The sequence below is a fragment of the Gnatocerus cornutus genome, chromosome 6, assembly GCF_029298725.1.
Source record: "Gnatocerus cornutus isolate USDA-ARS CGAHR chromosome 6, icGnaCorn1.1, whole genome shotgun sequence".
Classification (NCBI taxonomy): domain Eukaryota; kingdom Metazoa; phylum Arthropoda; class Insecta; order Coleoptera; family Tenebrionidae; genus Gnatocerus; species Gnatocerus cornutus.
In genome coordinates, this window is record NC_142238.1 from 17031267 (window position 1) to 17049927 (window position 18661).

The window sequence follows — 18661 nt, forward strand, 5'->3', positions numbered from 1 at the left end:
AATAAAGATAAGATAAACAATACGACTTATTTATGACGATATTTCACAATTATTTATAGATTTAGATCAAATTCCTTTATTTACAAAAAGTGGTTAAGTAATGCGAGCCAACCTTCAAGGCGTTCGGCGAATTTGACTCCACAATCACTTCTAATACTGCGAAAAGTTCCATAAGTCAAATTCTGGACTGAGGAGGCGTTGCAAACCTTCAACTGTTTCTCGTTTTAAAAGTGGACATTGACTGATCTAGTGACAACTTGTTGAAAATTTGACAATTCAATTTGCAAAAATTGTCTTTTTGTCGCCAAAATTTACTAATATGGGATTTTAAGACCGAATTCTTATGCAAAAAAGCCCGAGAAAGACGATGGTGAAAATTTCATTTTTCTATCTGCCTAATTAGTTTCGGAGTTAACGACGTTTATACATGGAGGATATAAAATTTAGTATCTGCAATTTTAAACGCTACTAATTCGGTCATTTATTGACGTATCTCAACAATTCTCACAGTTTTGGATTTTGCTTGAAATTCTACGTTAAATGAGCGCAAATAGGTTAAGTTTTGTCTGAAAATGAGCGAGAAAATGATCGAATTCGATTTGGAAAAATAATTTTTTGTCAGTTTTCAAATTCCAATTTCCGGATATCTAAAATATGTGATTTTTATCGTCAAAATTTATTAATTCGGGATTTTAAGACCGGATTCTTATGCAAAAAAGCGCGAGAAAGACGATGGTAAAAATCAAATTTTTCGATATGTCTTAGTTTCAAAATTTTCGAGGTTTATACATGGTGGAACTAAAAATTCACTATCCGCAAATTTAAATGCTTCTATTATAGTTTGGTTATTTATCACGTATTTGAAAAATTCGGCCGGTTTTGGATTCTGCGTTAAATGAACACAAATAACTTAAATTTGGTCCGAAAATACCCGAGAAATCGATCGAATTCGAATTGGAAAAATGTTTTTTTCGGGAATTTTTAAATTTTAAATTGTGATTCTGATTTTTATCGCGAAAATGTGCTAATTCGAAATTTTAAAGTTTTTATGTAAAAAAACGCGAGAAAAACGATGGTAAAATCTCATTTTTCTATCTGTCTTTAGTTTCGGAGTTATGGAGATTTATACATGGTGGAACTAAAAATTTATTATACGCAACTTTAAACGCTTTTATTTGGTTATTTATTGACGCACGTGAACAATTTGCCTAGTTTTGGATTCCACGTGAAATTCTACGTAAAATGAACACCAACAGTTTCAGTTTGCTTCGAAAATAAGCGAGAAATCGACCGAATTAGATTTGAAAAAATATTTTTTTCGACAAATATCCAAAAATTGTTTGGTGTAAATCTGGCTATAGAAAATTTGTGACATTTGGCGACATTTCACAGTGGCATTTTTAACATTTTGAGCTGTGAACACAACACAATTCTCGCTCCTATTTAAGATTTCTGAAAGACAGTTTCTTCCAACTGCGTGGGAATAAATCCCTAGAAAGTTGTAATACCAAGTGGACACAAAGAAAATGCCCGAAGCGACATCTGTCAAAATTTCAGCCAAACGAAATTAAAATTTTCTGGTGTGATTTAAACAGCTTTCAAGTCAATTCCTGCCAGAACCAGAGCGGCCAACCCAACATAAAATTGGCGATATTTATGAACACTCCATATCTCAATGACGCATTAAAAACAAACGCCACCTGCTTGAAATAAAATGGCTATCACAGTTGTGCATGAGCGGCGCTTTTTATGTAAATTGAACTTACTTTGAGATAATTGCTATCATTTTAAAGGTTATTATCCAAGTAATGGTGTTAGTATTTCCATTCCCAGAAACCTTGTCTATGTTAATAACAATTTCACTCTCACGTCATCTGATTCCGATTCGTTGACCTGTGATGAAACCAAGGTAAATGACAAGAGAGAAAGTTTTAGGATTGCATGGAGGCAAAGCGAATAATTTAGTCCGTTGCGCCCATGTTCGACAAGAGCAATTAGGGTGAAGATACTTTGGGCATTCAAAGGAAAATTCATTGCCGTGTTTACCATTAAGCAGAAGCGGTGGCTTTAAACTGCCATCGGCTATAAAAATTAAGATAAGTTTTAACGTTTGAGGAGCTTCTGCCGAACGCGCTTTGATCGAGTTAAGGCGAGTGCCAAGACATTTTTCTTATGGAGAATCCCATGTAAAGTATCGTCTAAATATTTCGCTTATTTTTTCATGTATCAGTTTCGTTCTTATTCTCAACTGCTTGTATTCATATTTTCTTCTAAAACTAAGAATCAAACATTGGAAAAAACATTTAATTTAAAAGTTAAAGGACTTGAAAATTCGATAATTTAGGGGTAGTTTTACGAATAGAAGTTTATGTCCGATTTTTCTGAATTTTTAAACTTAGAATTAGTAAAGAATACTTTCAAAATCACTTTCCCGCTAAATTTAAATCGATATCATTAAAATTGGTCTAGTTATGAGTGAGATAAACTAAAAATTTTTCAATCGAAGCTCTGAGCTCTGCAGATAATTTACGACTATGGTGATTTATAACCGAACCCTCATTTGCGGTTTCTTGACCAGCTTTGGAAGTTGTAAATCAAGGGATTTCTTCTAAAATTTTTACCTGCTTGTTTCGCACAGAGGATAATAAAATGGTTACAATTAGAAGAGCGTTATTAAAAGTGCTAATAAGTACAAGCACATCGAAGTTTCATAATGCTTGATGTATGAAATTATAGAAACAACTATGTAGTATGAAAATTCATTTAATTTATAGTCATGTTTTCAACTAAAGTCTTTCAATGACACACGAATTAATTTCTCGACTATTTCACGGTGTTGGACGTAAAATTTAGAAAATGAAATTTAATAAAATAGTAATTTATTATTATTTTTCTTATTACATATTTTATTATTTATGTTTATTTTTTTCTTATTTCACTAGAATTTAAAAGTTCATCAATGAATAAAAAATGTTGAATGAAACAAAATTGTTTTGAATGGTATGACTCTATGGAGCGACCTGACCGGATGCAATTTACCTGATGTTTGCAATATTGGATTAGAGTTTATCTAAGAAACTGACCGGAGTTTTACTAGGTGATGACAATTTCTTTCATTTTGCCGCCGGCCGGTTCAACTTTTACTGAAAAACCCACTAAATCTTGTTCCTTTCAGAACAATATAAATTTTTTTTGGGAGAATAAAAAGGTTGACTTCTGGTAACTAGAAAAAAATGGAACATACATTGTAAATTTAAATCATAATTGGTATTACCAAATCCAAGGGCAGTTAAGAATAACACGAAAAAAAATGTGTATTCTGGGTGTTTGGTTTGGACAAGAAAGTGATATGAAATATGAATATATTTATGAAGACACAACTTTTTGGAAAAAAAATGGAACCAAAATTGATTAAGTTTTATTTTGATCACATGTTGCTGGAATTAATTGACTCTAGGAAACAAAGATTGTCTATTCCGATCTGCCGTCATTGAGTTTGTATTACCTATGTATTAGTTAATTGTCAATATTGTAAATAAGTACCTATTATGTAAATACCACTTTTCTTATAAATACTTACTAACATGTACATATTATACACATTATTATACTATGAATTTTATATCTTTTGAGTATACCTTCTTACCAAATACGTATCTATTTGAAAACAAATAAAATTAAACATAAAACAGATAAGTTTAGTTTTTTTTAGAAAATTTCTGTTTGGCATTCTAATATTAAATAATATTTTAATCTATTTATTATTTGACTAGTTAAATTATTTTTTGAACAACGTACTAATGTACTTACAATTTTAAAATAAATTTTTTTGATTCATATTATTTTACCCATGAAGAAGTATTTCTACCAGACAGAGGCAAAATAAGCATTTATCATTTTACGATCACTTTACGATAGCACAGTAAGGGGTGTTGTAAACAGAGGTACCGCTTGACAACCTTCCCGATGTGACAGCTCAGCTCGAATTCTGACCAGCGACGAGTCTTGGCACTCGCCTTAAGCCTCGATACGAAGAGAATTTATGACTGTCCTAGCACCTGCAGGCAGAAGTCCATACAAAGGGCCATTTCGGGGAATTCCCGGCAAAATGACCACCATTTGCTTGTGCCAGCACACCTGAGCCCTAAGTACTCACTCAATCGATCCAACGCTAAAACACGCAAGTTCATTGCCAGTTCCTGTATTTGAGCACGTTTCGAGACAGGTTGTGCAACTTCAACACGGCTCTAATATGAGTTAATTTGACCATATGGCCGCGCATTGCCGGCATAGGTTTCATATTTGGTTTTCGAATCTTTTCCAAATATGGTCGGCACAAACGAGCGGTATTTCTTACGGTTTAGTGGTACATCGACATGGAGGAAAAGTGTCCACGTTTCCAACAACCTGCTCTAAGCCACAGGTCCACTTTTCAATGGCGTTTCGGCGTGGTAATTCACAAGGTGAACTGCACTTCCGTTCCATTTACGATGGACAAACTTGCGTGAAATTATCAGTGCCAACACTGCCGATTTCAACGGAATTTGATTTGTGAAGGCGAACCGTAAGAGCCATAAGACGAGATGCACACTAAACGTGCCGGCCATATATTATGGAGAGTAATTATGGAGGAAATCTTCCGGGTACTTCAGTTTCTGGACACGTTGGATATGGAAGGACGGGTTCTAATTAAAATTGTTTGATTACCAGGGATAATCCGTTATTTTATGCAATGTCAGGTGTCACGAGGTGTGGCGTTAAAAAAGGAATTTTTGTTAGACCGTTCTCACTTTTTCAAGCGACAAAACCGACGCGATTCTAAGAAAAGGTGGATGTGAGGCTATTTTGCTCCATTTTCTGCATCTACAAGTCAAAAGTAGTGTAGCCTCCAAATTTTACAGTCTAGGGACCAAAACTACCAAAGTTACGAATTTTTATCGAACCGGCAGAAATTTTTGGTCCATCTAATTAATAATAATTTTTTAAAATTTGTTTTTTTACTCCAAAATTTTGTAACTTAGCACAGTTGATAAGCAAGTCAAAAGTAGTAGAACATACAAATTTCACTCTCTGGCGACCTAAACTGCCAAAATTACGAATTTTTATCGAATTCGGAAGAAATTTTTGGTTCATCTGAAAATAAAAAAATTCTAATAATTGGGTTTTTTACTCCAAAATTTTGTAATTTGGCACAGTAGATAAACAAGTCAAAAGTTGTATAGTCTGCAAATTTTACTGCCTGGAGACCAAAACTGCCAAAGTTACGAATTTTTATTGAAAACGACTGAAATTTTTGGTTCATCTGAAAATAAAAATTTTTAAAGTTTCGGTTTTTTGCTCAAAAATTTTGTAATTTGGCACAGTTGATAAGCAAGTCAATAGTAGTAAATCTTCCAAATTTCACAATATGGGGACCAAAACTGCCAAAGTTACGAATTTTTATCGAACCGGCAGAAATTTTTGGTCTATCTAAAAATACAAATTTTTAAAAATTCGTTTTTTTACTCCAAAATTTTGTAACTTAGCACAGTTGATAAGCAAGTCAAAAGTAGTAGAATCTTCAAATTTCACTCGCTGGCGACCTAAACTGCCAAAGTTACGAATTTTTATCGAATTCGGGAGAAATTTTTGGTTCATCTGAAAATAAAAAATTCTAAAAATTGGGTTTTTTACTCCAAAATTTTGTAATTTGGCACAGTAGATAAACAAGGCAAAAGTTGTATAGTCTACAAATGTTACTGCCTGGAGACCAAAACTGCCAAAGTTACGAATTTTTATTGAAGACAACAGAAATCTTTGGTTCATCTGAAAATTAAAATTGTTTTTTTGCTTAAAAATTTTGTAAATTGGCACAGTTGATAAGCAAGTCAATAGTAATAAATCCTCCAAATTTCACAATCTGGGGACTAAAACTGCCAAAGTTGCGGATTTTTATCGAAAACGTCAGAAATTTTTGGTTTATCTGAAAATAAAAAATTCTAAAAATTTGTTTTTTTACTCAAAAAAATTGTAATTTACCACATTTGATAAACGAGCCGAGAGTAGTAAAGACTCCAAATTTTACTCTCTGGGGACCAAAACTGGTAAAGTTACGAATTTTTATAGAAAACGGCAGAAATTTTTAGTCCATCAAAAATTAAAACTACTTCTAAAAATTCGGTTTTTCACTTCAAAATTTCGTGACTTGGCACACTTGATAAACAAGTCAAGAGTAGTAAATCTTCCAAATTTTACTGCTGGGGACCAAAACTGCTAAAGTTACAATTTTTTTTCTAAAAATATTTTAATGACTCTACTTTGATCGATTTCTCGCTTAATTTTTGAACAATTTTAAACTATTAATACTCGTTTTACGCAGAACTGCACGCAGATTCCAAATTCGGGCTCAAAATCCACGTACGACAACAAACACCTGAGCTACGACAGTTAAATACAATTAATAATTTAACCCGTACTAAAATCTGTTGGTGCGTGCCCACTTTTTGAGGTGAGAAAATCGCCGGAAATTTTGCAAAGTGTCTCTGTGTTGACATAACTCAAATTGATACAGCAGAGCGATTGTACGCTCAACATCCTGAAACATGTTTTAACTTATCTGAAAAAGGCCTTTCAAGTCTTAGATTCACAAACACGCCGGCACAACTCCCATAAAATCCCTCCGATAAGGAAAGAAGTGGTGCCTCTTAAAAAGTTTGTGTATAAAACCGATAAAAGTAATAAGTAAAAAGGTACAAGTTTGCAACATTAAAAAACTAAAAGAAATAAAACTTTTTTTCGCTTCCACACGTAACACGTAAACAACGACCAGTGGAGCCAAACCGAAGAAATTGTATTCACACCACTTTTACGACCTGCGTGTAATGAAGGAAGGAATTCGTTGTGTTTACTCAAAAATTATCACTCCGCAGCGCCAGGTCTTCCTTATTTGCCCATTTCATTCCGTCCAGGTGGATTTGAACACTCTTCCGTACGGTTGGAAATAACTCTCGATATTTTTACACCCCAAAGAATCAGCTGTCGTCGTCACGTGACGTTTCCTCTCACCCCAATGACGGTTAGACAACGTGGGCCTTCTGCTTTCCGGTTTCGTCGACATGCAAAGAGCTCGCAACGGTCGTCTAGCAGGCGATCTGATTTGAAAGAATGTCGCTGCTTAGTTATAACGTTCGCTTTCATCGTGACAAATTGATAAATTAATAAGGACATTGGAGTGACTGCTTCCAAGATGGAAATTAATTAGAGAAGTACACATGAGATCATTCACGTGTGTATGACGGACTGGGTTTTCATAATTGTGGTCATTAAGGAGGCCGGATGCTCAAGTTTAGTGCTCTAATTTTCTTATTGTCAGCTGTTGGTTTGTTTTTAGTGTGTGGCAATAGTTCCACTTTTTACTCAGATTTTGTCACTTCACTTGGCACTACAACTTTCTAGGGATTTATTTGTTTCATAAATGTTAAATTGAGGCGAGAATTATTTTGGAACTTCGACAATTTTGGTTCCCAGGCAGTAAAATTTGGAGGATTTACTACTTTTAACTTGCTTATCAACTGTGCTAAATTACAAAATTTTAAAGCAAAAAACCGTATTTTTAGAAATTTTTATTTTCAGGCAAACTAAAAATTTCTGTTGTTTTTGACAAAAATTCGTAACTCTGATAGTTTTAGTCCCCAGACAGTGAAATTTAGTGGCTTTACTACTTTTGACTTGTTTATCAGCTGTGCCAAATTACAAAATTTTGGAGTAAAAACCGAATTTTTAGAAGTTTTGATTTTAGATGGACCAAAAATTTCTGTTTTCGATAAAAAATCGTAATTTTGTCAATTTTAGTCTCCAGACAGTAAAATTTGAAGGATTTACTACTCTTGACTTGTTTATTAAATACACCAAACTACAAAATTTTTGAATAAAAAATCGAATTTTTAGAAATTTTTATTTTCAGATGGACCAAAAATTTCGGCCGTTTGCGCTAAAAATTCGTAACTTTAGCAGTTTTGGTCTCATGAGAGTAAAATTTGGGGACTTTACAACTTTTGACTTGTTTAATACCTGTGCCGAATTACAAGATTTTCGAAAAAAAACCCAATTTTTAGAAATTTTTATTTTCAGACGAAACACAAACTTCTGTGGTTTTCGATAAAAATTCGTAACTTTGGCAGTTTTGGTCCCCAAATAGTGAAACTTGAAGCATTTACTAGTTTTGACCTGTTTATCAACTGTGCCAAATTACAGAATTTTTATGTAAAAAACCAAATTTTTAGAAATTTTTATTTTCAGACGAACCAAAAATTTGTCGTTTAACAAAAATTTGTAACTTTGATAGTTTTGGTCCCATGAGAGTAAAATTTGGTGGGTTTACGACTTTTGACTTGTTTATTACCTGTGCCGAATTACAAAATTTTGGAGTAAAAAACCGATTTTTTTGAAATTTTGATTTTCAGATGGACCAAAAATTTCTGTTGTTTTCGATCAAAAAACGTAACTTTGGCAGTTTTAGACTCCAGACAGTAGAATTTGGAGGATTTACTACTCTTGACTTGTTTATTAAGTGCACCAAATTACAAAATTTTGGAATGAAGAAACGAATTTTTAGAAATGTTTATTTTCAGGCGAACCAAAAACTTGTGTCGTTTTCGATAAAAATTCGTAACTTTGGCAGTCTTGGTCCCCAGATACTGAAACTTGGAGGATTTACTACTTTTGACCTGTTAATCAACTGTGCCAAATTACAAAATTTTTTTGTAAAAAACCGAATTTTTAGAAATTTTTATTTTCAAATGGACCAAAAATTTTAGCATTTCTAATACAGCCTAGTAAAATAAATAACAATTCATCATCTTATTCGTATTGTTCGGTAAATACTTTTTATTTCCCTCATAAGAATTCTTAATCTTGAAGTCTATAAACCATTGAGCAAAGCTACTGAAATTTAAATGTATTTTTAATGTCCCGATGGCTCCGAGCCTTTTATTAAGAAGCACAATTTTAATGGAAGCTGTGAAAGTATGGAAATTCCAATAATTGTCTCTTGAACTGTTGTGGATAATTGCGCAAACTTTGTTATCGTTCGTAATTATTTATTTTTCGGTGTCTGAATCCGACACTCAAAAAATTGGAAATTACCACTCCAAAATAAGATGAATGGTGGTCGGCCCAAGCTCTAATCCAAAAGAGCATTTTTACCTGGATAATGACAATGGAGCCGCCAGCTCTAAATCCGTGCCTTCCGTGGCTCGCTCGAAAAATAGACTTAACCGGAAACACTTCCACCATTACTAAAATACACAATGTAACGTCCGCTCATATGTTAAACTGTGCATGGGCGAATTCGCAATTTCCGCAACTGCACACTTTTTCCATCTCATCATTCTCAGAACACAGAAAAATAACATCAAAATGATCTACGACTCGCCATGCAAAATGAATATTTATGCTGCGACGAAGTGAAATTACTCGCTAATGCGCAAAGATATTCGAGCTTTGCGTGCAATTTGGAGAAAAGCTCAAAAGAGGACTTGACACCCTGAAATAGCGAAGTAAATCTCCCTAATGCCCCAGACATAGGAGGGTATTTCAACCCATTGGGTCGTTGCCTGAATACCACGACTGGCTCCATGATGAAGGTCGGCCCGCCCGTGTAGTCTAACCGGGCCCTTGACTCTGTGGGAATCTCTGCTTGCTTCGACGTGGATTGTTTGACCTGATGGTAGAGATCTAGGCCGCAGGCGACGAAAAATTCTCGGCCGATGCGGCTGATATAAGGGAAATGGTTGTTTGTTTCACAAGGGCAGAAAATGCGCTTTTATCGTCTGAGCTGGTCTGATCACGTGACTCTTCAAGATTGCCTACTAACTGATTCGGAAATTTTGCTCAACTTTCCTCCAAAAATAAGCGAGAAATCGACCGAAGAAACTTTACTTAGTTTAATTGTAGAGTGTCTGAACTAGTCCTGTCACTTTCTGTCAATAGTGTCACTTGACAAACGTCAAAATCGCCAATATGAAAGGAACTTGAATGACAAACAGAAAAATCAAGCAGAAGTTGAGTCAGATCAGTGATAAAAAATCATGTACAGTCCTCCGCCCGAAAAGCTCACAGCGAAAGCTCGTTTCAGCCGGAATGTAGTGAATGCAAATGTCAACTCCCAGCGATTATCGTTTCAGGAAACACTTGTTGGCTAATAACGATTTCATTGGGAATAAAAACAGGAGCGAACGAGCTAAAAGCTCGGCGCTTATCAAACGCATTGTCACAAGTAGGAAGTGCAGCCAGTCGCGATATTTATGTCGGTATCAAACCGTTTAATTGCCTATTATACCCGGGAATTTATGCATCTTGTAGGAGTACAATCATTAAAATAAACGTCTGCTTCGAACGCACAACTGATAAAACTTTCGGTTGTAGAAACGCGCCCATATGGACGATTGATTTTAAACGTTTTATTCGCCCTCGGATTGCTTCAACTGTTGTTAAAATGGTAACAATTGAATTAGGGGGATAATTTCGATGATGATACAAAGTGTACATCTGCCCAAAGGTTCATTGTCAAGTGCACCCTTGAAACAGATCCGTGTGAAGCGCCACAAATGTTAATTGAACTTTCATGGAGTTGCAACAGAAAGTGGGTCAGAACTTTCGTCTCTTGCTTCAATTATCTTCGAGTTACGCAGGCATTGTGTTCCGTTTACGGGAGAGAAACGTGTAAATGGGGCAATTTCGTTTTGGGGCATGCAAATCAATCAATCTGACATATGCCCGGATTCAGTGCACCGCCACAATGGACTCAGATTGAGGGCATGAAAGATTTGTTCACCACATGGCGGTTTAAGCCCTCAGAATTTTTTTACGCGTTCTTAATTATTCTCATTGTTTGTCTAAATTGAAACATGTGTGATGATATCGAAACTCGGTTTTTTGATGGGATTTTCGAGTGGTTTCAAGTTACGTTTACGTGCGGGTGTGAACTCGGGATTCTTCCCCGTTTTATGGGGGCTGCTGGGGACATCGATATCCGCTGTCTTCCCAGATAAATACACATTATGGTGGAAACACATGGTTTTAAGCGCTCATTCGTTTCAAGCTCGTTCTTTCACCCGAAATCCCACAATTGTAGTAATTAAAGCGATGGGATTTTATCGCCGTTTCCCTTCCTTCAACATCTGTCTTTGGGCCGCATTAATATTCGTTCAAGTTTTAACCAATTAAGCGGACAGATGGTTTTAGATTAAGCAATTATTGGAAACATGATGAGTCGGCAAGTGAAAAGCAGTAAAAATCGGTGTTCACTTCCACACTCTGAAAGCAACAGTTTTTCGCCTAATCCGCCAAACAGTTCGTTCTGCGCAGTTGGAAGAGTTCTGCAGAAATAATTCGCCCTAGAGGCTATCGTAAATTGCAGGTAATGAGCCCTTGCTGGGGGAATTACATAGTCATAATACTCAGCAACCCGAGGACAGTGTAGGAGGAGGAAATCAATAAGTTGCGATAAAAAACTTGAATATTACATCAATACACTTTAGGGGTTGAAGCGGTGGGAATCACAAAGTTTAATTCGTGAAATCTCACGGTTTCGAATCTGGAATCTGCGTGAAATTCTGCGTAAAATGAGCCCCAATAGCGGAAGTTTGGTCAAAGAATGATTTTTATTTAGGAAAAAAAAATTTTTGAATCTTAAAACCGAATTCTTATGTAGAACTGAAGGAGAAAAACGATGGTATTCTGTTCCAATTCTTCTAACGTTTTTATAACATACAGTCCTCATTACCGCAAAGATTATGAGGGTTCTCAAAAGTGCAAGCAACCCCATTGTAAATCATTTTCAGGTACCCGAAAGTGGTCAAGAACGAATTTAGGACAGGGCCGGGTTTGGAATAAGAATTAAATTGGAATTAAAATAAACACAATTACATGTTTGTCCTTTTTTATTAATTAGAATGAAATCAATCGCTGTCGCTTTCAGTGAAATTTTCAATTCAATCACAAATTTGGGAAAATTAGGCGTCACATAACTGTCCTCAACTTGTTGAACATGTTTAATACAGTTTCTCCACAAATCGGGTCCAATTTTGGCGGCTTTTGTTTGAATTATGTCCACCACGTTGGAGCTTAAATTTGGAAACTTGTTCATCTTCCAAATCGATCTCTTCAGAGAGCTCCAAATTAATTTGATGGGGTTCAGAACACAGTAATAAGGAGGCAGTCGAAGCACTATGTGGGTGTTTCTTTGCTCATTCGTCATTTTAAAAAAATTTTGGAACATCCAAATCTTGAATTTACTACTCAGTAAGAATCAAAAGTGTAAATGTAGGTATAAATAAATCATATAGGTACCTATTAAATTGTCATATTGTCATAAAATGACTCACAAAACAAATAAATCGGAAAATCAAAAATAAGTTTGTTGCATATTATTGCTTGGGCTGCAGCAGAATTGAACAGAATTTGTCGATGCAATATTTTTATGCATCCGGTCCTGTTAAAACCTTTCTGGACTGTCGAAACCGCAATTTACGAGGGGTATTGTGTGGATTATTAGCGTTTTTAAGGGTGGTACTGCCATAAAAACGTTAGAAGAATTGGAACAGTATACAAACCGCATCTTTCTATCTCTGTTAATTTCGGAGTTATCGAGGTTTATACTTGGAGGCACTAAAAATCCGCAACTTTAAACGTTTCTAATTCGGTTATTTTTTTTGTGTTTGAAAAATTCGCCCAGTTTTGGATTCTGCGTAAAGTGAATTGTGCGAGTTTGTTCCAAAAATTAGTGAGAAATCGACCGAAGAAAGTTTGTATTATTATAGTCATGCGAAATTTGACCCTCTGGCGATAACCCAAAATTTTAACTGTAGTTTAATAATTGATAGCTCAGTTATTTGTTGACGTACGAAAAAAAATTAGACAGTTTTGGATTTAGCGTGAAATTCTGTACTAAATGAGTAAAAAGAACTCAATTTTATTCTCCTCAGAACTTTAGCAATGTTTTAGTCGTGATTTTTCTCGAAACACTCAAATTTTCGACTTTTGGAAAATCGAACAACGATTACTTAGCTAAAAAATTGCGAGAAAAGCGATGGCGAAAACCCTTTATTTCTATCTGACGTAGTTTCGAAGATATTGAGCATTAAAAATTTCGGAGTCCGAAACTTCAATCGCCCATAACTCAGTTATTTGTTGTCTTACGTGAATTTTGAGCCCCGATTTAGAATCTGTATGAAATTCTGCGTAAAATGAGCTCCAAAAACAAGCGAGAAATCGACCAAAAAAATCCACGGTTATATAAAAAAACATAGCGCGCATTTACAAGTTGAGATTAATCTAACAAATATGACTAGAAATGACTGCCAAAGTCGACCGAAATTGCCTGTGAAGTGTCGTTGAACACTTTCTCTTTGTTTACCACCAGAAGAACTCTATATTAGGGAAAATTATCGCGTTTTTTCCGGCCTAGCAGCTGTTCCTCTTAATTCTAAATAAAGCCGAGCCCAAACTCACCCCATAAATATTTTTATTCACCGACAACCCTTTCGACGAGATTGAACCGTAATATCTTAAAAGCGCCGTAAATTTGGACTATTGTCTCTTTCGCCTCCGACAATTTTACTCGGTCACGTTCACCCATCATTGCTTTTTGATACGAAAACGGAAGTGGACCGGGGAAACACACCCTTATGTACTTCCGGTGTTAAGACAGCTCAAGTGCACCTATGTAGATCTAAAAATTCGGTTAGCAGCCATCGCGGTCTTTTGATAGACGAGAAGAGTCGTTCCAAACCGCAAGAAGCACCAGCGACTCTCCTATTTCATGGACGAGCATGTCAAGCTTCACCGCAGCTTCCGGTAGGATCGTTATTTCCGGGTTGGGGCAAAAATGGTCGCGGGGGACAAAGAACAGGCATTGGGATAAATCACAGGAGAGAATTTCACTAGTTTGCGTCGATAACTGCTCGTTTTTCCTGTCGCAACAGGTTAGTTTAGACAGATAAATATGCACACTGATTATCTCGGCATGCGGAACTTGTCAAAGTGTCATTTTACTGTCGCCACCAACCAGTACAGGCGTAACGAGGAACTGCGTTTATCTAAAATCTAAGATGGGCACGTCACGCCCATAACGAAGCACAAAGAGCACGAAGGCGCCGTCTGCACTTAACCTGGAGAGTTTCGAAAGAGCTTGGCCACCTTCCTCAGAGGCTTCCTCTCTCATTTCACCCCCTCGAAACCCTATTAACTCTATTTTAATTAAACGCGGTAAGATCGTATTCACCTAATAAGGTGTAACCGACACTCCAGACTCCTGGAGGTGAAAACAAAGAATTCTTAGATTGGTGTTGGATTTCAGGTTCATTTTCCCTGACAGTAATAAGAGTTTGTTTACACTGAGAATACAAAGAGGTAAAACCTGTCGGTACAAACGCGATTAATCGTGTATTAGCACAGGCCGTTTGCGCAAACATTGCTATGCAAATTGTTGGCGGAGAACTTCCGCAAGCCGCCGAGATAATTATAGCGACGACAAGATCTATCATCGTTGGACAACAAATAAAACATTTCTTTATCGAGAGAATAAACTGGCGTTATCAAGAAAATGGGAAAAAAGAGGTCACTGGTGATCTGCCAGACGCCGGTTATCCATCACGAGCTGAGATAACTCTTGGACGAGTTTCAGAGTTATGCAAGTTGCTTGTTTGAGGTTTCAATTTACTTTGAACAAACATTTCTTTTATTCGAAGTTTGTCAATATAAAGCCGTGGGAACACCCCGAAGTGGCATTGAAATCGCCCGGGCTTTCTCCTCCAATCAAGGCCCCCGTATGTGACTCAGACAAACGATTTAATTCACACCAATCCTGAATGTTAGATAAGTAAATTATTTAATAACCATAACGTAATAACTTCCCATTCGAGCTGTCAGTGGTCATTAAATCTTTGAAATATTTAATAGATGAGTTATGTCCATTTTAATCCACGAAATAAGAAATTTGGGCATTTGTACGGGCGCTGAAAAGGTGAATTTGCCTTCACTTTTAAGTCGGAATGTTATGGTCGACTGCGTTCTTGAGGCACGATGGTTAAACGTTTATGTGTTGCTAGATGAGTATCTCAGGTAATTCCGATTGTTTAATTAAATTTATTCTGTTTGTGGAATTAAATTAACACGGTTCGTGCCATGCGTTGCACGTGGAGAATTGGATTTTATGAATGATAAAGTGTGACTTGGTGGACAATATCTGCGTCATTGCTGATAAATATTCAAAAATTCGTATTTTCGCTAATTTTGGGAATATATGAATTCAACTTTTAGAAATTATTCCTTTAAACACGCGGATTTAGTGTGCCAAATTTCAAAATGTTAGAACCAAAGAACGATTTTTTAGAAATTTTAGTTTTGGGACGAAGTGGAAATTTACAATATTTTATACTAAAATTCGTATTTTCGCTAATTTTAGGAATACAAGAACGAAACTCGAAGGAATTACTCTTTTTAACATGCGGATTTATTCTGCTAAATTTCAAAATTTTAAAACAAAAAATTGGAATTTTCGAAAAAATTTTCTCAGAGATGAATCAAATATTTTCAACTTTTATTACTAAAATTCGTATCTTTGTTAGTTTTGAATGTATGACAATTAAATTTGTGGAGGTTACTAGTTCTAAAGTGTTCAATAACTGTGCCAAATTACAATATTTTAGAACAAAAAATAGAGATTTTAGAAAAATCTCACTCGAGACGAACCAAATATTTTCAACTTTTATTACTAAAATTTGTATCTTTGTTAGTTTTGTATTTGGAACAATAAAATTTGGTGAAATTTGGGGAGGTTACTATTTCTAAAGTGTCCAATAACTGTGCCAAATTGCAAAATTTTAGAACAAAAAAATAGAGATTTTAGAAATTTTCGTTTAGGGAAGAACCAAAAATTTCAACTTTTTTTACTAAAATTCGTATTTTTACTAATTTTAGGAATTCAAGAGCGAAATTTGGAGGAATTACTCCTTCTAACGCGAGTATTTAGTTTGTCAGTTTTCAAAATTTTAGAACCAGAAACAGATTTTTTAGAATTTTTTGTTTTAGGACGAAGTGAAAATTGTCAATATTCCATCTTAAATTTCGTATTTTCGCTAATTTTCGGAATACAACAATGAAAATTGGGGGAATTACTGCTTTTGACACGCGTATTTAGTCTGCCAAATTTTAAAATTTTAGAACAACAAACCGCTTTTAGGCCAAAGAGAAATTTTATAACATTTCACATTAAATTTCGTATTTTCGTTAATTTTGAGAATTTGAGAGTGAAACTTTTAGGCATTAATTCTTCTAGCACGCGTATTTAGCCTTCTAAATTTTATTTTATTTCCGGATAAAATAAAAGTTTACGAGGCGTCTGTTCAACGTCACTCAAAAAATTTGCTTCAAACATAATTTTAAACAAAAGTTAAAAGTTCTCCGAAGCTTGACGTGATGATGGATCAAATTAGGGAGAAAAGGAATCTAATTCTACGAACTTTTCACATATTTCATAGTTGTACTCTCAAGAGAATCTAAGAAAATCGTTAAAACAAGCCGATAGATCAAATTCCATCCGATAAATCTGTTTTTTTTTACTTTAAACAAGCCACACAAGATGCAAGAATCGTGAGCTAGAGACAATCCACCTTTACATCGGCAAACATCAAAAGAATATTTAGCATTTAGATAACCAGCCCAGTTCTTTGAAATTTCTTCTAAACTCTCCATAAACGCGTAATTAGGGTAGTGAAAACCGGTGGTAAATTACAAAAAAGCGGCCATCTGATTACGTGGCCACTCTTCCAGTTTACTGCTCGTTGCAACGGTCCAAACACAATACTCTTGAACGTGATGAGACATTAAAAACAAATGCTGGGATTTGCATAACGAGTTTCGTAACCGCCCTTTCACATTCATTCCAAAGCGATCGTGCTGAACCCTTTGATGGTCAGTTCGTGTCCCCCACGCTAGGGCACGCGCCCTTTATTGTCGTCTTGATGGACACAGGAGCTTTTGCCTACGTGAATGTCATCACCAAAAATAATCAAGAAATTGACAGAAGGAAATGGTATTTTCTGCTTAGAGGACGTCTTATAAATAAGTGAATGGCTTCATTAGGAACAAGTTCGAAGCGCGATAACAACATGGAAAATGGAGTTTTAAAGACGACAAAATGTTCCGGAGTCCAAAAAAATGAAATAATATTACGCGTGCCCACGACTAGTGCCCACTTCAAGACATTTGAATAACAGGCTAACGCACTTGTTTTACAATAAGACAATAGAATAATTATTTATTGAATTGAAACAATGGCGTGCAGTTGTTCTAACGCATATCCATTCATGAAACATGAAAATCAAATTGACTTGGGGAGTTTTTTTTTTTTGGAACTGTACTTTGGTCCAGTTGGTACCCCTCAAAGCCAAAATTATCAATTAATTACTTACAGAAAAGAAAATTTTTGTCCAAATTTTTAGTTCATCTGAAAGTAAAATTTGCTCAAAATTCCATTTTTCATTTCAAAATTTTGTAATTTGGCACAGTTGATAAGTAGGTCAATTGTAATAAAGCCTCCAAATTTTACCGTGTGGGGACCAAAACTGCCAAAGTTACGAATTTTTTTAGAAATTGGCAGAAATTTTTGCTTTATCTGGAAATAATAATTTCTAAAAATTCGATTTTTGATTCCATTTTTTTTTAATTTGGCGCAGTTGATAAACAACTCAAAAGTAATAACGTCCCCAAATTTAAAAGTCTGGGGACCAAAACTGCCAAAGGTACGAATTTTTTTCGAAGAGGGCGGAAATTTTTGGTTCAACTGAAAATAAAAATTTCCAAAAATTCGGTTCTTTATTCAAAATTTTTGTAATTTGTCACAGTTGATGAGCATGTCAAAAGTAGTAAATCTTCCAAATTTCACTCTCTGGGGACCAAAACTGCCAAAATTACGAATTTTTATGGTTAATGGCAGAAATTTTTGGTCTATCTGAAAATAAAAAGTTGTAAAAATTCAGTTTTTTATTCAAAAATTTTGTAATTTGGCACACTTGATAAACAAGTCAAAAAATCCTCTAAAATTCAGTCTCTGGGGACCAGAACTGCCAAAGGTACGATTTTTTTTCGAAGAGGGCGGGAATTTTTGGTTCAACTGAAAATAAAAATTTCCAAAAATTCGGTTCTTTATTCAAAATTTTTGTAATTTGTCACAGTTGATGAGCATGTCAAAAGTAGTAAATCTTCCAAATTTCACTCTCTGGGGACCAAAACTGCCAAAATTACGAATTTTTATGGTTAATGGCAGAAATTTTTGGTCTATCTGAAAATAAAAAGTTCTAAAAATTCAGTTTTTTATTCAAAAATTTTGTAATTTGGCACACTTGATAAACAAGTCAAAAGTAGAAAGTTCTCTAAAATTCAGTCTCTGGAGACCAAAACTGACAAAGTTACGAATTTTTATCGAAAACGACGAAAATTTTTGCTCATCTGAAAATAAATATTTCCAAAAATTCGGTTCTTTATTCAAAATTTTTGTAATTTGTCACAGTTAATGAGCATGTCAAAAGTAGTAAATCTTCCAAATTTCACTCTCTGGGGACCAAAACTGCCAAAATTACGAATTTTTATGGTTAATGGCAGAAATTTTTGGTCTATCTGA

At 35.1% G+C, this 18661-nt stretch overlaps 1 protein-coding gene across 1 annotated transcript in view; it reads left to right on the forward strand.

Annotated features, from left to right (window-relative positions):
* gukh (NHS actin remodeling regulator GUK-holder) overlaps positions 1 to 18661 on the forward strand; it is a 36310-nt gene that overhangs the window by 690 nt on the left and 16959 nt on the right. The gene's annotated exons all lie outside the window — the stretch shown is intronic.